The sequence below is a fragment of the Onychomys torridus genome, chromosome 4 (genome assembly GCF_903995425.1).
Source record: "Onychomys torridus chromosome 4, mOncTor1.1, whole genome shotgun sequence".
Taxonomy (NCBI): Eukaryota; Metazoa; Chordata; class Mammalia; order Rodentia; family Cricetidae; genus Onychomys; species Onychomys torridus.
This window is the reverse complement of record NC_050446.1, coordinates 83227788-83246381: the sequence shown is the minus strand read 5'-3', so window position 1 is coordinate 83246381 and position 18594 is coordinate 83227788.

The window sequence follows — 18594 nt, the reverse complement described above, 5'->3', positions numbered from 1 at the left end:
TAACTGCTATGAGTCAAAACTTGGTAATATTTTTTCTAATTTATTTTTATTGTTTATATAAGAATGTAAATAAGTATTAATTTGAAATATTCTTCTTCAACTCTTACCAATTGCAGGAAGTTTCAGTTTATTTTCTTTGAATTCCTGGCCACATTATCAGATAGCCTTTAAATATTAATTCTGGATCCTTTTCTTTTAAACATCTCACTAGATTTAGATGTGTCTTTCTAGAAAATGGTAATAATGGAAGTGGCCTACATCACTGCCTGCTTTTGCTGCTACTCGGGAAGACTCCTGAGTTTCAGTGTTATGCAAGGCATAGCTTTACAACATTGTGTTCACAAGTATCCATTGATTTGTAGAGTTTTAATTAAGCAACTTAAAATCCCATCATTATTTTTATCAAATGCATTTTGTCATTAGATGAAAGAAGATATATTTTTCCTTTTGTTTTTACAATGCAACCCTTTATAGATTTCCCAGCATAAAATGGCTTTATTCTCCATCTATTTGGAGACATGATTTAAGCATGCTAATAGAAATCATTTGTAGGTTGGTGGCTCATCGATCAACTTTGTTAATAGGTGTACTACCTCATCCCCAATCTTACTGATTTCTCTGTTACTTTTTCTTTTGTCTTTTTTTTTTTTTTTTTTTTTTTGAGACAGGGTTTCTCTGTGTAGCCTTGGCTGTTCTCGAACTCCCTCTGTAGACCAGGCTGGCCTCAGACTCACAGATCCAGCTGCCTCTTCCTCCTGAGTGCTGGGATTAAAGGCGTGCACCACCACTGCCAGGCTTGATTTCTGTTTTTCACAGGTATTTATTAGGCCTTCAGAACCCTTAATCTTTGGACATTTCGCTGCAGCCTACTTGTGATGTGATGTTCTCTATAATGAAGGCACCCTTGCTATTGCACTTTCTTTAACTCTAAGTCTATGTCACACGTTCCTAGATCAAAGCACCAAATTTCTCTGTGACTATTGTGATTCTTACTATTTTCATAAATGTTTTTTGTGAGTTTTGTGCAGAATGGAGATTCTTTCCCAGTGTGTACCTGCAAGAGTGTTTGTATATTAGATATAACAGCACATACCCCTCTGCTATGACCTATTAAAATGATTGCCAGCAGGATTTTCAAACATGCTCCTTCATGTCTCTTATTTTTTCTCTCAAAATTTTCCATGATTTATGTTATTTGCTTGCCTTAATAGAAAGACTCTGATTCCAGATCTTTTCATATTTTTTTAACTAATCCATTATCATCTGAAAGATCATTTTCTTTTCTGGTTGATTAGTTTTTGTCTTGTGTTTGTATTTAATCAGTATCATGACATTCAATTTTTTTAAAACTTTTTGTTGATCCTTTGTAGATTTTACATTATACATTTTGATTTTACTATTCTCCCTGACCCTTCATATCTGCCTTGCCCTAACAACCTTGCCCCACAATAAAATAAAATAATATTTCAGACAAAACAAACAAACAAACAAAGCACATATAAATGGATATTTTCATGTCCCCACTTCCCAGTCCCAAATAACAGACTCAGAGGCTGAATATGATTTATTAATGCTCAGTCAATAGCTCAGGCTTATTACTAATTAGCTCTTACATTTTTAAGTTAACTCACTTTTCTATTTATGCTTTCTCACATGGTGGTACCTTTATTAGCATGACACATTAATTTTCTGTTCCCTCTGAATCGGACTGGCAACTCCTGACTTTACCCATCTCCTTCCCATATTTCTTAGTTTGGTCAGACTGCCTATACTATCCTGCCTGAATACTGGCCAATCAGTGTTTTATTAAATTGATTTGAATGACAAATCTTTATTGTACAAGATTATTCCACAGCATGTTCCTCCTTTCTATCTAACTAAGAAGGAAAGTTTTAACTTTAACATAATATTACATCAACAAAAACAGTTATTAAGTAAGAATTACAGTTACTATAGTTATAATATCCAGTCTATTTGTATTTGACAAAATCAGAGAAAACATTTACTTATCTATCCTATCTTCATGAATCCAAAGTTTATATTTTATTTGACCTTTTATTATAACTAAGATGACTCTAAGTTTGACTATTATAGATAATTATTAGTCTGTATTTCTTAATTATACATTATATTTTTAAATGTGTTTCATAAACATAATATCTTAAACAAGAGTAGAAATATACATCTAACAAAATTACTTAAATTTATGACAATAAACTAAAATCCATACCAATGTAAAATATGTAAGATTAATAACTGTTTTTTGAATTAAAGTAGATTTAAAAATCTACCCTTTTCTCCTATCATTACTACATCCCGCCTTTTTCTTTTCAAAACAAGATTCCTGAATCTAATCTCCTTTCTTTAGCTTTTTTCCTGACCATTATTCATAACAACTTATAAACAACTCCTCTAAAATGATAATAAATATCCACAACTCATTTTTTTGAATGTTGACATAGTTTTCTAGACCAGTTCCTTGATGATTGAAGGTGCTGATAATCTTTATGGGACTCTGAGAAAATTCAGGATTATGGTCAAGTCCTGACTGGAGAATTCTGTGAGGCTGGATCATCTCAGCCAGCAGCCTTGAAGCTATGCTGGATGCAGAACTCAGAGGAAACTGCAACAGAGGTGCTCTATAATATTGGATCATGTCGGCCATTCATTTTCATTGGAGATTTTTCAGGGAGTCTTCCTCTATCAAACCTGATTTTTCTTAACCCAGAATGAATACACAGCATCTCATTTTCCACAGAAATAAAAGCCTCTTTCTCAAGTAACATATCCCTTGACTTAAAATTTGAAGTTAAGATATTTTGAAAATATATAGGTTGGTTTAATCTAGCAGCTCTCATAATCAAATGTGTCTTACCAGTTTATTAGTAGCCAAAAAATTTAAAGACAGAACAATAACACACAGTATCCAGAATATTTGTGTATTTTTCATCTTTATGTGGCTTATTATATATTTTTTATTACTGGATTCATTGTTTAAGGACTTTATTTTAAAACTGCATTTTTAAAAATCTAACACTGTATATACTCTTTCTCTCCCTCTCTCTATCTCTCTCTCAAACCTATGCATATTTTTTAGATCACTGTGACCTTTATAGGCTCTTTTTGTCTGAATCTGTCTTTACTGTGCATCTGTAAACTTTTCTCTCTGCATGAGCAAAGAAACTGCTGTGTAATTTAGATCATGGCATGCTGGTGCTGGCTCCTCCCTTTCTGTTCCCTGAGAATGTAGTCTCACAGTGGAGGCATATTTACCTCCATCTCTGGGAACCATGTTTACTGCCCCAACACTGGTATTTTCTAGGTATATGCCACCATTGAGTAGTGTGCAACCAGCTGCTCATAAATTCCATGTAAGTGTTTGGCAGCAGGGCCTCTTAAAAGAGCCTCCTATTTTACTGCTAACATCAAGCCAGGAAGCTGTCTCTTAAAGGAGCCATGCCTCTGCTCATGACTAGCAAACAGAGCCCACCAGAGAAAAGGCAGCTACCAGGAAGTCATGCTTGACTCCATTCTTATGTGTCTACAATCTTTCTTAAGCTTTGTCAGGTTTTATGTGGAAATTTTGGCCACACATTGGAATGCCATATGTAAATGAACATTTCCATGTCCCAACCACCCCAGTCCCAAATAACTGACTCAGAGGCTAACTATGAGTTATAAATGTTCAGCCAATAGCTCAGGCTTATTACTAACTAGCTCTTACAATTTAGGTTAACCCATATTTCTATTTATGCTTTGTCATGTAGTGGTACCTTTATTAGCATGGCACATTCATCTCCTGCTCCCTTTGTGTCTGGCTAGTGACTCGTGACTCTGCCCTTCCTCTTCCCCAAATTTTCTTAGTCTGGTCACCCCACCTATACTTCCTGCCTGGATACTGGTCAATCAGCTTTGTACTAAACCATTTCAAGTGACAAATCTTTATACTGTACAAAAGGATTATTCTACAGAAAACACACACACACACACACACACACACACACACACACACACACACACAAAACCAACAACAGGTTATCTAAGAAGAGTCCCAGTGAAGGCTAGTTTTGATAGTGTAAAAGATGCCAAAGGCCTTAAACCAGACCAATGATTCAATGCAATAAAAACTTGCAAGTAAAGATGTATAAACTAATGGGTATACTGTGTGACTCACTGGGCCACACCACAGTTTCCATGACAAGCTTTATGTTAATGTTTTTGTGGTTTTTGACATTCAACTCTTTGAACAGACACAAGAAAAGCATAAATGTAACTGGTTATGATATGAAGTGAAAAATCATTCTGACCTGTCTATCCCACAATAATATCTGTCTATATTTTTTGTATGTCTGCCACCATCCCTCTTTTCTTTCATTCCCTTTGTGATATTTATTACAAAGGTAAAAATTAGATTTATAATCATTTATTTTATCCTGTAGGACATACAGAATGAAGACAGGGGTATAGAGCCAACTAGCATGACAGCTTGGTCTCAGAACTACCAAAAATGTCTTAATTGAAACTTCTTTTCTTAATACTACACATGTAGATGTGTTTATGTAATGAATATAGAAAGAATAACACACGAGATATAACCACTTAACAAGTTTTGGGCAATTTTGATAGCTTCATGCACACTGTTTCACAGCAGAGATGAGAACCCTTTCCCATTTTGCTTAATTAAAGCTGTATGTGTTTGAACAAATCCTGGTATCTTTCTGCTTTCATGCCCAGGAAACCACAGTTCACTTCACTTTCTGCTTCTTTGAGCTTGAAAAGCTCTCTTGTCCTATATATGTGAAATCATGCATTATTTACCCCTTTATAACTGTTCTATTAGCATTATGTTCTCATGGTACATGTACAATAAGAATTCATTCCTTAGAAATCTGAATAATATTAACATCTCTTGCATCTCTTTGTGTCTATATGGAGATATGTCTGTTGCCTTTTCTTTATGCAGTTACTCATGCAGAATTCTTTCCTTCTCATTGTGGGCATTGCAGAAATAAACACAGAAGATCATAAAATCACTTCCATGGCGATTTTATATGGTTGATTCTTTTCTCTCTTTTCTTAAACATTTAGTTAAATATTTGCTAAAGTTGCTTATCCTTTCAAAATAAACAACTCTTAAATTTATTTTTTCCCTTCTTTGTCTCATCTGTATTTCATTTAAAGTCTAGTCTGTTTATTATAATCACCTCTCTATACTAAGTTTGAATAAGTTCATTTTCTTTTCCTAGTTATTTCTAGTTAGTTGTAAAGATAGAATGTCCATTTGGAATCTTTCATTACCTGAAGGCTTATAACTCTCTAAACTCTCTATATAGGACTTTCTCTGTGGTATCTCATTGGTCTTGGTAAATTGTGCTCTCATTCTTTTTAAAATATTTTCTAGTTCCTGTTTTGAGTTCTTGACTGGTCCATTTCTACATATTCATGGATTTTCAAGCTTCCCTTATAGTTTTGACTTCTACTTTCATTCTTTTTTAGTTGGAGAAGATATTGCAAGTGATTTAATTTTTCTCAAATGGATTACAAATTGTTTTTTGAGTTAAAATTTTAACTTTTGAAGGCAAATTTATACATACTTGACAATAATGTATCCAATGGCTATCGGAATCATTGTTCCATATATATCTGTGAGAATCTTTGGTCTAGAATGTTGTTCAATTGTTGTTTTGTTGATGATCTATCCAGATAATATATTTGTTATTGAAAGTAGAATATTGAAATCATTAATTGTGGCTGTATATTTTTCCAGTTATTTCTGTCATTATTTACTTTGGTGTTTTTTTTTTTTTTTTCATGTTGAATATAGGAGTTAACATTTTTTTCTCTCCTTTTTTATTTATTATATTTGTGTTTTAATTTTACACATCAGCCATGGGTTCCCCTGTCCTCCCCCCTCCTGCCCCCACCCTCACCTTTCCCCCCAGCCTGTCCCCTTCATTACCATCTCCTCCAGGGCCAAGACTCCCCTAGGGATTCATTTAAACCTTGTAGATTCAGTACAGACAGGTCCAGTCCTCTCCTTCCAGGCTGAGCAAAGTGTCCCGGTGTAAGCCCAAGGTTCCAAACAGCCAGCTCATGCACTAAGGACAGGTTCAGGTCCCACTGCCTGGGTGCCTCCCAAAGAGTTCAAGCTACTCAATTGTCTCACTTATCCAGAGTGCCTGCTCTAGCTGGGGGCTCCACAGGCCCTGGCTCATAATTCATGTGCTTCCATTCGTTTGGCTATTTGTCCCTGTGCTTTTTCAATCTGGGTCTCAAAAATTCACACTCTTACAGTCCCTCCTCTTTCTCGACAATTGGACTCCTGGAGCTCTACCTGGGGCCTGGCAGAGGATGTCTGCATCCACTTCCATCCATTATTGGATGACCTGGTCTGGTGATCAGATGGCCAAACACTCTAATGGTCATGCTGGAACTCTCATCCTACTTTGGTGTTTTAAGGTTGGATGTACATATACTTATTAACACATATTCTTGGGGATTTGACTTATAATGTTATACTATTAAGAACTCTTGTATCTTGAGACAAATTAAGTATGATCAATATTGGCATCTTTTTGTTATTGTTTGTATGTATGCTTTCCATACTTTTCTCTTCCAGTATTTGTAAATTTTGAAAAATGCTGAAAATTTAGTTTGGATACAGTTTTTCAAAGTCTATTAATCTATCCTGTGTTTTCTCAGGGAGTCTAATTTATTTATATGTAATATAATTATTGATATGGAAGGACAAACTATTTCCATTTTTTATTTTGTAACTTATAGCCTTTTTTACTCTTTCCTTTTTCTATTATCTTTTTTATATTTCATTGACTTTTGTAATGATATATTTGGGTTTATTTGTCCTTTCTATTCTATAACATCTACATTTTTAAAATTTTATTTTATTTACAAGGAGGATTATATAAAGTATATTGTGACAATCTATTTTAAGAAAATAGTATGTTCATAGGTGTGTGGGTTAATGTCAGGGTCTTCCATTGTTCCATATGTCGGTTTTTATGCCAGTACCAAGCTATTTTTATTACTGTAGCTCTATAGTAGAGCTTGATGTTGGGGATTGTGATGCCTACAGAGGCTGTTTTTATTGTATAGGATTCTTTTGTCTATCCTGGGTTTTTTGTTTTTCCATATGAAGTTGAGTATTATTCTTTCCAGATCTGTGAAGAATTGTGTTGGTAATTTGATGGGGATTGCATTGAATCTGTAGATTGCTTTTGGTAAGATCGCCATTTTTACTATGTAAATTCTGCCTATCCATGAGCATGGGAGATCTTTCCATTTTCTGACATCTTCTTCCATTTCTTTTTTTCAGGGACTAAAAGTTCTTGTCATATAGGTCCTTCACATGCTTAGTTAGAGTAACCCCAAGGTATTTTATATCATTTGTAGCTATTGTAAAGGGTGATGTATTTCTGATTTCCTTCTCAGCCTGTTTGTCCATTGTATATAGGAGGGCTACTGTTTTTTTTTTTTTTTTAGTTGCTCTTGTATCCTGCTGTGTTGCTGAGGGTGTTTATAAGCTGTATCAGTTCCTTGGTTGAATTTTTGTGGCCACTGGTGTATACTATCATGTCATCTGCAAATAGAGAAAGCTTGACTTCTTCCTTTCCAATTTGTATCCCCTTTATCTCTTTATGTTGTCTTATAGCTCTGGCTAGAACTTCAAGTACTATATTGAATAAGTATGGGGAGAGTGGACAGCCTTGCCTTGTTCCTGATTTTAGTGGTATTGTTTTGAGTTTCTCTCCATTTAATTTGATGTTGGCTGTTGCCTTGCTGTAGATTGCCTTTATTATGTTTAGGTATGTTCCCTGTATTCCTGATCCCTCCAAGACCTTTATCATAAAGGGGTGTTGGATTTTGTCAAATGCCTTTTCTCTGTCTAGTGAGATGATCATGTGGTTTTTTTTCTTTGAGTTTGTTTATAAGGTGTATTACATTGTTGGACTTTTGTATGTTGAACCACCCTTGCATCCCTGGGATAAAGCCTACGTGAACATGGTGGATAATTGTTTTGATGTGTTCTTGGAGTCTGCTTGCCAGTATTTTATTGAGTAATTTTGCATCAATGTTCATGAGGGAGATCGGTCTGTAGTTCTCTTTCTGTGTTGCATCTTTGTTTGGTTTAGGAATCAGGGTAATTGATGATTCATAGAAGGAGTTTGGTAATATTCATTCTGCTTCTATTGTGTGGAGCAATTTAATGTTTATTGGTATTAAGTCTTCTTTGAAGATGTGGTAGAATTTTGCAGGGCTGATAGCCAGAATATATAAAGAACTCAAGAAATTAGACATCAAAATGCCCAACAGTCCAATTAAGAAATGGGCTATAGAAATAAACAGAGAATTCTCAACAGAGGAAGCTCAAATGGCTGAAAGATATTTAAGGAATTGCTCAACATCCCTAATTATCCAGGAAATGCAAATCAAAATGACTGTGAGATACCACCTTACACCTGTCAAAATGGCTAAGATCAAAAACACAGAAGACTACTTATTCTGGAGAGGATGTGGAGCAAGGGGAACTCTCCTCCACACTGGTGGGAATGCAAGCTTGTACAGCCACTTTGGAAATCAATATGGTGCATTCTTAGAAAATTTGGAATCCATCTCCCCTAAGACCTAGCTATACCACTCTTGGGCATATTCCCAAGGAATGCTCAATCATACCACAAGGGAATTTGCTCAGCTATGTTCATATCAGCATTGTTTGTAGTAGCCAGAACCTGGAAAAAACCTAGATGCCCTTCAACTGAAGAATGAATAAAGAAAATATAGTACACATACACAATGGAGTACTACTCAGCAGAGAAAAAACAATGGCATCATGAGGTTTGCAGGCAAATGGATGGATCTAGAAAAAAATCATCCCAAGTGAGGTAACCCAGACTCAGAAAGACAAACATGGTATGTACTCACTTATAGGAGGATACTAGATGTAAAACAAAGATGACTAGACTGCTACTCACAATACCAGGGAGGCTACCTAGAAAACAGGACCCTAAGAAAGACACAGGGATCACCCAATGACAAAGAAATGGATGAGATCTACATGAACAACCTGGACGACAGTGGGAGTAATGAAGGGCAAGTTTCAAGGGAAAGAGAGCTTAGGGGAGCAGGAGATCCCAGCTGGATCAAGAACAGAAAGGGAGAAAAAGGAATAACAGACCATGATAAATGAAGACCACATGAGAACAGGAATAGGCAGAGTGCTCGAGAGGTCCTCAGAAATCCACAATGATATATCCTCTGTAGACTGCTGGCAATGGTCGAAAGAAAGCCTGATCTGACCTAGTCTGGTGATCAGATGGCCAAACACCCTAACAGTCATGCTGGAACTCTCATCCAATAACTGATGGAAGTGGAGGCAGAGATCCTCAGCCAGGCCCCAAGTGGAGCCCCAGGAGTCCAATTGTTGAGAAAGAGGAGGGACTGTAAGAGTGTGAATTGTTGAGACCAAGATTGGAAAAGTACAGGGACAAATAGCCAAATGAATGGAAACACATGAATTATGAACCAAAGGCTGTGGAGCCCCCAGCTGGATCAGGCCCTCTGGATAAGTGAGACAATTGAAAAGCTTGAACTGTTTGGGAGGCACCCTGGCAGTGGGAACCGGACCTGTCCTTAATACATGAGCTGGCTAATTGGAACCTTGGGCTTACACAGGGACATTTTGCTCAACCTGGAAGGAGGGGACTGGACCTTCCTGTATTGAATCTACAAGGTTTAAATGAATCCCTAGGGGAGTCTTGGCCCTGGAGGAGATGGGAATGGAGAGGAGGGGTTTGGGGAAAGGTGGGGTCAGGGGCAGGAGGAGGGAGGACAGGGGAACCCATGGCTGATATGTAAAATTAACACACAAATACAATAAAAAAAGAAAATAGTAATCTCCTACTTTTGTCAAAATTCTACTGTTTACTTATGTGGTCATATAATTATATAATTGTTAAAGTTTTAAACTCCTGAACTTTCCATTTGATTCCATTTTGTTTCTCTATTTCCAATATCATTGAATTTCTTCTTGTTACTTTACTCATATTCATGTACTATCATTTCTTTTAGAGTGCTTTTTAGAGATACCCTTTGTGCCTTTATTTGGATCATGCTTTCATGTTTCCTTATTTGCCTTTTGATTTTGCATTATGATCTATGTCTTTGATAAGTAGGCACCCCTACCAATCTCTGTGGACTGGCCTCAAGACTTCCAACAATCACCAAGCTTCTGCTTTTAGAACCTCTTGTACCTTGTCAGTGAGTGGGTTTTCTTTGGGCTTGTCTGTTGTTTGAATTTTAAATGAAAATTTAAATGAATTTATAATGAAAACCTGGTATCAGATATTGGGGTAAAAGCTGAAAGATCAGTGAAGCAGATCAAGAAACTGCCACCACCCGTTACCTCACCAACTCTACAAATCCTCTGAAATCCTCTGAGTCCTCACTGGAAAGGGTCTCGGCTGAACAGCTTTAGTTCCTGTTTCCTCATACCTTATATACTTTTCTCTGCCCTACCGTCACGTCCTGGGATTAAAGGCATGTGTGCCACCACTATTCCTAATACTGGGATTAAACGTGTGTGCCACCACTGCCTGCCCCTGTTTCCAGTGTTCCCTTGAATTCACAGAGATCCAGAAGGATCTCTGCCTCCCAAGTAATAGAATTAAGTGTGTGTGTACAAATGTCTGGCCTCTATGGCTCTGTTCTCTGATCCTCAGGCAAATGTTATTAGGGTGCACAATATATCACTACCCTTATCTTTGTACATTCTTACTAAAAGTAATTTGCTGTATGTTTTCTTCAGGGACCCAAATCTTTTTCCCTGGTACATTTCTTTACTGTTCAGATTATCTGTAGATACTGAATTTCCCCCTGTCATCAGTAGTCATTAAGATACAAAATTAACTTAAACTGTATGAATTTTTAAACTGAGGCATGATGGAAGGTAGAGTCTTGGCTTGTTTTTCAAAACAGGACAGTGTTGAATATGCATTACATTAGTCTCTTTCCACAAAGAAGTTGTTAACTAGAACTAGACTCTTTGCTATATCACAGATTCTTTGGAGCAGCGGCAAGGCACATAGTTGTCTCTTGGCCTTTAATCATCTTGACTATGCCAAATTTTATTATCATTGAGGCAAGGGAGACAGAAAGACATCCTTCATGGAGACCTCTAGAAAACTATAGTGTTGAATATATACTTGAAATATTTTCCTTGCTCAGAAATAATATGCAATTTAGACATTCTTCTGAATTTCGCTGGCAGGAGAATAATCCAGGGCTTGGAAACCTATACTAGCCCATCCTCTTTATTGTTGGTACCACTCACCCTGGCACCTTTACGTGTCAATGTTTTAATTTAAGATTGGGAGAAGTTAGTCCCCATGAAAGCCTTCTTCCTTCAAAATTCTGAATTCTTTATGGAAATTTGTATTTCATTTTTATCCCCAGGTAGAAGGTGGGAGCTAGCTGGGGATTTCTCTTCTTTATGCTCTTTTGAACCAGAAGGGAGTACTATGGCAAGTGAATGTCATGGATTCTCTTTCTAATTTGATGCTGCTGAGTTTCTCTGCCTGAGGTGCAGAAGCCTCTTGATTGTTGGAGAGCTCACTTGCCTGTTGTTTGTAGTTAGGCAGATCTATGAAGGAAAGATGACCTGGGCCTTGCTGTTCCATCTTGCAGAAAACCTCTATTTGGTGTTTTCTAGTATAATACTAATTGTAAATTGTTTGACTTCATTTTATCACTTAAATTCTCCATGATTTTATTTAAGGTTTTGGATATTTTATCTCACTAGCTATATCATATATGACAAATATTCTCTATGAAATAAGTCATTAATTTCTCCTTGGACTTCATGGTAATTTAATGTATACTTTTTGATGTTACAGCGACTTAACTCCTGGGAGTTTCACATATCTGTACTATAGAATAAGACACTATACATTACCTATGATATTATAAAATAATAAATATATTTATGTTATGTTGTTAATCTGACAGTGGACACATGATTAGTAAGAGGAGAGAGAGAGAGAGAGAGAGAGAGAGAGAGAGAGAGAGAGAGAGAGAGAGATCAGAAGAAATTGTGGAATTATTATTATGTTGGAGAAGTGCCTTAATCAGTTTGTTGACACATAGTGGACATACATTGGTGGGTGAAAAACAGCTATTGAAAAATCACTTGAGAAAAATGAAAAACATAAGATATAGGAACTATGAATTTACTAGATTTATGAAGGGTAGAAATGACTGTGTTCTCTTGTCTAATATATTCTGGATGCAAAGATACCCAAGCTGCTAACAATATATTTTCTTCAAAAACTCTTCTTTTGCCTGCTAAAACTTTATAATGATGCTATCTAATTGAAGAAAGTGATGCTGAGTCACAAGTAAAGTCTGGATATAGTACAGCAGGTATTAGATTGTCATGTAAATTATAAGTCTGTAGATCAAATCCATCTTCTATCTTACCATTTGGTACAGTTATATTCTTAGGTACTTGAATGATACACGACAATGTGATTAATCTCTCTAATTTGTCTTTAGCAAATTTTCACTTCACAGCTGTAAAGCACATAGAGTACCATCTTCTAAAAGATACACATCTCATTAACAACCATGTATACTGTGCTTCAGTTACTATAATATAACGCAGTAGACATGACAAATTAAAATTCAACTGCTCAAGCAATCACTAAGAATGATGCTTCTCTTTTAGGCTGTTTTGAATTGACAGCATCTATGTTTAAAATAATGTAAAATATTACCATATTACCACCACATTTACACATTAATTCTGTGAAAGTTTATTTCTTATCTTTGTTTTCATTGTTAAGATACAAAGAATCAGACTAGGTATTTGAGAAATGTGTATGTAATGACTATTAGAATCTGTTTTTTTTTTTTTTTTTTTTGCCCTGTTCTTGACAAGTAGAGTTAAGGCACTTCATGTACCTTGAGCCATGGGATCATATAATAGAAGAATAGATCTTCAGAGGAGCCTTACACACAATTTCTCAATTTTGCAATTTTATATTAAACATAGATCAATGGGAGGTTTTTCTTATCATTACAATTGTGGTTTCTTTCTTTTTTCAGAGCCCATGGTAGTAATCTTCATATTATATTGATGACATGTTCCAAAGATTAAGCAGGGGAGAAAGTTCTGTATGAATAATTGCATATGTGGTTCTTTTGATAGGTCAATATTTTACCTAATCTAATCTTTTATAGATATATACATAAACTTCCAGCTTGAAGTGATCCATTTCTACTCCTACTACTTTGGAATAATTGGCCTTTGGACCAGGGCACTCACACTCATTTCTTATCTTCTATTTTGTTTCATACTTTAGGTAACAACATACTTTAGTGCTTATAGTGGCAATCCTATGGTGCTAACTGAAAAAAAAAAGAAGAAAGCAGAGTCAGAAACTAATTTGGTCTCCCTAAGGCTTTTGTCCCTCAAACAATCTCTGCAAATTATTTTTCTATTCCTTAATGCAGTCTTTGGTTTTATATGAGTGTTTGTGGCTTTCTATTTGCCTATATGTGGCTTTGAACTTTAATTCATCTTGTTTCTTTCACCTTCTGAAAATGTTTTTGAAGGCATTTATTTGCCATTGTAGTGTCTTCTGATAATCTGCATACTTGCTGAAAGCCATCTTTCATATAAAGATATTTGTGCAATAACATGAAATACCATATGGACTTGATCATATGTGGAAACAAAATAGTTGTTCTTCTAGTAATAGGTAGTAGAATGGTATCCACAAGTAAAGAAAACATGCAAGTTAAGAAGTGCTCATGTAGCAAGGGCAGGAAAGTTGAAGGATAGGTACCATGAAAATACATTTAGATAAAAGGAATGGATTTCAGTGTTCTCAAGCAACATAGTTTACAACAGTTTCATATATTATATATAAAGAAACAAAATAGGGCATTTTAAAAGCTTCCATCACAAAGAAATGATTTTTAAGATGATAAAAATTCTAATTACATTGATTTGATCTTTAAACATTGAATATATGTTTCAAATTATCACGCTGTACATGATAAAAATGCACTTTTACCATTGGCTAATAAGAATGAACATAAACAAATGTATACTATCAAAAATTAAATTTTGTGTTATTTCATCCATTTAAATTAGTTTCCTTTTGGTCTTTCCTACATATTTCTCTCTCTACAAACAGTTTGTAAAACTATTTCCTTAAAATTTAGAATATCATTAACTAATGCTCTCTTTTTTTCAGGGTTGTGTATTTATAAACAACAATGCTTACGTATCTTGAAGAAAACATTTAATGCCAACAATGATGGGTTATTTGTTTGTGTTATTTATGATATTGTCAAATTAATCACCCATGGTTCTGTGAATTTTAATTTCCTGTAGACAAGTTTTGTTTGGTAACATTTCAAGGTAGAAATTTTATTTTCTAGAATTTCTTGCAGTAGAAATACTGCTTGGGTACATATGACGTACATTGTGTGGTATCAAGTAGGAGGATTACTACTCTCCTAAAGAGTTTTAGTCTTTTAAAATTTAAACTATTTAATACATGAATACATATATATGTATTTTAGGAGACTTCCACAATAATAGATTTCCATGGGACTTTTCAGAAACTCTCCAGTGTTATTTACTCAGTGTCACTTCCTCTACCCTACTCTTTCCTCTCCAATCTCAATTTAACATTCCTGCCACATTATTTCCCTTTACCCTTTCTATCACTACATTCTACCTTTCCCCACCTTGAACCCCACATAACTCTATGCTTTGACGCTTTTCCTCCACTCTTTCTGTCTCCTGCTGGTATTTGTACATGGACATTACAATTTCTGTATCTGTCATCTATACTGTGTAAAATGTTTTCGTTATTTTCAGTGACTTTGTAATGTTTTGATTTTTCACAAAAATTTCCTACCTTAATGACCACTGTAATTTTTGGTTTTGTTTAATCTCTGACTTAGTTTATATGATGGTTAGTTGTTGCGACCACCTCGACCAGCAAGGAAGACGCAACACCGAGCTCTTCTTTCTGCAGTTTATTCAGGAACCTTGAACAATCTTCTGACCCCCCCCCCGGGGGGGGGAGCCCCCTCAGCCCTTATAGCCTCTGGGTAGCCAACCCTAAACCACCATGTGGGCATCGCGGACAGGTCCAGGTATATGGAAGCAAGCCAGATCCTAAAGCCAAGCTGAATATGGAGCTGTTTACCACCGAGAGCACTCACCATCAAGAAGGTGGAAGGTGGAAGCCAGTGCCATCTCTAGGGTGTGGCACGCAGCTCTCTACAGTTAGTTTTAAATGTCAACTCGATACAACCTAGAGTCACCTGTTGTGGTGGTTTGAATGTAATTGGGCACTATAAGCTCATAGAGATTAGTACTATTAGGAAGTGTGGCCTTGTTGGAGTAGGTATGGCCTTGTTGTAGGAAGTATGTCACTATGGAGGTGGGATTTGAGATCTCATATATGCTCAAGACCACCCAGGATTGTTGTTCACTTCCTGTTGCCTGTCCAACAAGACGTAGGACTCTTAGCTCCAGCACCTTGTATGCCTGCATACCATCATGTTCCATCATGAAGATAATTGACTAAACATCTGCAACTGTAAGCCATCCAATTAAATGCCTTTCCTTTATAAGAGTTGCTGCAGTTGTCATGGTATCTAGTCACAGCAATAGAAACCCTAACTAAGCCATCCCTGAAGGAGTCTCAAGAAGAGCTTTTCTGTATCAGCCAGTCTGTGGACACATCTGTGGGGGGTTGTCATGATTATGTGAATTGAGGTGTGATGACCTACCCACTGCGAGGATCACTATTACTCAGTTAGGGGGACCTGGATTGTATAAGAGTGGAGAATGTGAGCTAAGCAGTAACAAGCACTTCTAAGATTTTATTTAATATTTTACTATTTATAGGATCCCATGTGATGTTTGAACATATGCATACATAACAAATCTATCATGTCTCTAATGACAGTTCCTCCCTTTTGTCTTGTCATCTAAGTCTTACAATAACTTTACAAATCTACATTCCTACCAGCAATGCCCTTTCCTTCACATCTTCACCATCATTTGTTATGTTTTGCCCTTTGAGAAAAATCGTTATCACTGGAGTGAGGCAGTGTCTCATTGTATGATTTTCCCACCTCCATAGTTAGAAGGGATGCTGAACTTTTTTTTTTTTTTTTGGAGTTAGATACTCTATTCTGAATAGTTGTATCATTTACAAGTCAATTTAATTCTTAAAAATATGCATTTCCAAAGCAGAGAGAAATGTCTTTACTTATAAACATTTTTATTAAGAAATTTTTTATTCATTTTACATACCGAAGATCCCACTCTTCCTTCTTCCTGCCCTTCCAGCCTCCCTCTCCCAACTCACCCCCCATCCTCTCGTACAAGAAGGTAAGGTCTCACATTAGGAAGTATATTTAGTAGAGGCAGGTCCAAGCCCCTCCCCCTGCCTCAAGGCTGTGCAAGATGTCCCATCATAGAAGTGGGCTCCAAAAAGCCTAGAACATTCCTTCAGACACCCATTTTCTATTCATAGAGGCTTTGAAAGATATCTATCACTCATCTTTCAATTGGGTTTTGATTATTATTATAGAAACAAGATATTTCTTGCTCTTAAGGCTGGCAAAAATTAAATATGGCAAAAATTAAAGAAACAAATTTTTGGTAAGAGTATGAAAGTAAGGTTTGTTCATGTACTCTGGAACATTAAAGCTGGAAGTTTACTTACAATTAACAAATACATTGAAAATATACATAGTGGTAGTGACAATTCATGCTTTTTATGTCATAAATTACATATATGAACTTAAACACACACATGAAAAAGATAGAAAAGAATTTATACTATAGTCTTTTCAATAGTGTAATTGCAGAAACAAGAGAGTAGTTCTGTAAGAAAATGTCAGGAAAAGTGGTTTAGCCTATGGTAAAATACTATATGGCAGTTCTATTAAAGCCATGGTTCTCAACCTTCCTAAAGTTTCCTCATGTTGTGGCGATCCACAAACATAACATTATTTTCATTGCTGTACTTCATACCTATAATTTTGCTACTGTTATAAATCGTAATGTAAATATCTGATATTTCTGATGGTTTTAGGTGTTTTTTTCTTGATTATACTCTATCTGTCCCATTTAAAATGTAAAATGCTCTAGAGAGACTGTGGCCTTTGTCTTTGGCTCAGTGGCTAAAGACTCAGAATAATGTCTAACTATAAAATATTTCTAAATTGAGTAAAGAGACAAACCAGCTACAGAATAGTATTCATGAAGAGGAAGAAAAGGAGGCAAAATTGTATAATAAATATAATAAAGGGTTAGCATACAGCTGTTACTATGCTTTATCAAATCTAGAAGGACAAATTATTTATAAAAAAATATTAGTGAAGCTTCTTTGTTGTTTTCAAAAGTGATCAAACTATCTTTAGCCATAGAATTTATGTGGACATTAAGATTGGCAAACATTTTATTCCCTCCTCTGCATCCTCTATGTATGCCTCCCCCATTCCTTTGCTTCTTTATTCACTGAAAGAACATATTTGGAAGCCATGAGTTTAAGGAGCTACATCTCCACTTGTGATGAGGTTGTACTATATGGCTTCTCAGGAAGTCACTGGAGTCATAACTTTAATTTTAATTCAGATTTATAAAATCTATTCTCCTTAATGTCAGGTTTTAAAATGACATATGAAGTCACAATTCTTTAAGGAAACACAGTATAAGGAAATATTAATACCCCCCTCTTGTCAAAATTCTATTGTGGAGAAAGGGATATGGTGACTCTGTAGTAGCCTTCTAGTAACTTCATATACCACAGACTAATTGAGAATATTTTCATTTTAGAGATTGATTGTGTCTGGTAATTTTACTGATGCAGCTGAAATAGTTCACAAATGAACTCTATAGTAGTTGGAAAGGGTAGGATAGCAATAACATCTTCACATATCTTGGGCATGAAAGAATTGTTTGCATTTTGTTAAACACCAGCTAACAAGCATTTGTCTTATGCCAGGTACTGTGACTATGCTTAATATAGTACCAAATGATTCTAAAAGTATATATTAAGGGTTTCATATACTTTCTTTATATCAGAGATAAAATTTAGGGAAATTAAATATTTTGTCATTATTCATTGTTTTTTTAACTAGGAAGTAATGAAACCCCCATTTGAACCACTTTCTGAAACTAAAGTCAGCTTTCAACACTATAAGATACTGGCTTTTCATTTTCTATCTACTTTCACTTTCCTTTATGTACAACAGACAATTATTTGTATTCAAAGTAGAATTTTATCTTAGTTACTCTAAAGTCATCAGAAAAATTATAAAGTTATTTACTTATGCTGTTTACACAAAATTGTTTTCTTCACAGTATTAACAAGGGGAAGAAGTCCTGAAAAAATTATTGGGGCACTATTTCTAAAATTATAATCATTTTATTGTACATTTTCCTAATGGTTTTGGTGGACACATACCCTGGATAATGAAAAATACCAATATAGATTATTTTTCTCTATCTTTGTAGGCACAGAGGAATGATACCTGATG